Raw genomic sequence first — 1,534 nt, 5'->3', positions numbered from 1 at the left:
CCAAAAGAGAACAGAGAAAAGGGGATAGAAAAAATATTTGAAGAAATAATGGCTGAAAATTCCCCCAATTTAATGAAAGTTATGAATCTACACATCCAAGAAGTTCAACAAAGTCCAAGTAGGATAAACTCAAAGAGATTCACACCAAGACCTGTTATAATTAAACCATCAAAACCAAAGAATCTTGAAAGCTCCAAGAAAAAAGAAATGTATTGTGTACAAGGAATCCTCAATAAAACAGCTAATTTATCAGAATCAATAGAGGCCAGAAGCAATAGACGATATGATATATTTAAAGTGCCGAAGGAAAAAAATCTGCCAAATCAGAATACAGTATCTGGCAAAACTAGTCTTCAAAAAAATGAAGGAGCGGCGAGCGCCCGGCCCGCCTCCGGGGATGCTACAGGTGCGCCCGGGCTGTACCTGGGCGGAGCCGGGCCGCCTGCAGCACGCGGGCATCACCGCGGAGCTGACGGTGGACTCAGGAGGAGCCCGACCTCCAGCTCTAGGGCCTGCGGAGGCTCTTCGTGCCCGTGCTGGACAAGCCCGAGACCCACCTGCTGAGCCACCTGGACAGGTGCGTGGCCTTCGTGGGCCAGGCCCGCGCCCAGGGCCGCGCGGTGCTGGTGCACTGGAGTCAGTCGAAGTGTGGCTGTACTGTAATGATAGCTTTTATCATGAAGACGGACCAACTTACCTTTGAAAAAGCCTATGAAAACCTCCAGGCTATAAAACCAGAGGCTAAGATGAAGGAGAGGTTTGAGTGGCAACTGAAATTATACCAGGCCATGGGGTATGAAGTAGATACCTCTAGTGTAGTTTATAAGCAGTATCGTTTACAAAAGTTTACAGAGAAGTATCCAGAACTGCAGAACTTACCTCAAGAGCTCTTGGCTGTTGACCCAACCACCGTTTCACAAGGATTGAAAGATGAAGTTCTCTATAAATGTAGAAAAAGCAGGCGGTCTCTGTTTCGAAGTTCTAGCATTTTGATTCAGTGAGGGAAGTGGTCCTGCAGCCTTTGCCCACAAGAGGATGGCAGCGCCCCTCATGCCTGTCACAGGGAGCCAGGCCCAATGTACGTCCTGTTTCATTGAACCAACAAGGTGGATGGGATCCCCCTCGTTGGGGGTGATGGATGGACAGCTTCTTTGCCCCAAATGCACTGCCAAATTGGGTTCTTTCCATTGGTACGGTGAGCAGTGCTCCTGTGGTAGGTGGATTACACCTGCTTTTCAAATCCATAAGAACAGAGTGGATGAGAAGAAAATGTTGCCGCTTTGGGATCACAAACAAGAAAAATAGGAACTTGTGACCTTTGACAGCTCAGAAAGAAACTTGCCGGTGATACCTTAAATTCTTGTCCTTCGTGGTCGAGTGTCTAGTTGTTAGACCATCAGCATTTCATTTGCAATGTGGGAAGATACGATCACTTGATGTGACTGGGAAACTGTCTAGGTGGAATACTCAATATAGAAATCAAAACTTTGTAATCATGTAAATTATACTTTATGTGATACAAATCTTCTATGAC

General features: G+C 46.2%; 1 pseudogene across 1 annotated transcript; it reads left to right on the top strand.

Annotated features, from left to right (window-relative positions):
* The first annotated feature begins 361 nt into the window (after positions 1 to 361).
* On the top strand, positions 362 to 1,322 carry LOC308499060 (dual specificity protein phosphatase 12-like; annotated as a pseudogene). Its single transcript has one exon. The product of its transcript is annotated as a dual specificity protein phosphatase 12-like (transcript).
* Positions 1,323 to 1,534: the final 212 nt, after the last annotated feature.

Source organism: Rhinolophus hipposideros (genome assembly GCF_964194185.1).
Source record: "Rhinolophus hipposideros genome assembly, chromosome: 1".
NCBI classification, from domain to species: domain Eukaryota; kingdom Metazoa; phylum Chordata; class Mammalia; order Chiroptera; family Rhinolophidae; genus Rhinolophus; species Rhinolophus hipposideros.
The sequence above is the reverse complement of the archived record's forward strand: the minus strand, read 5'-3'. Positions and strand labels throughout refer to the sequence as shown.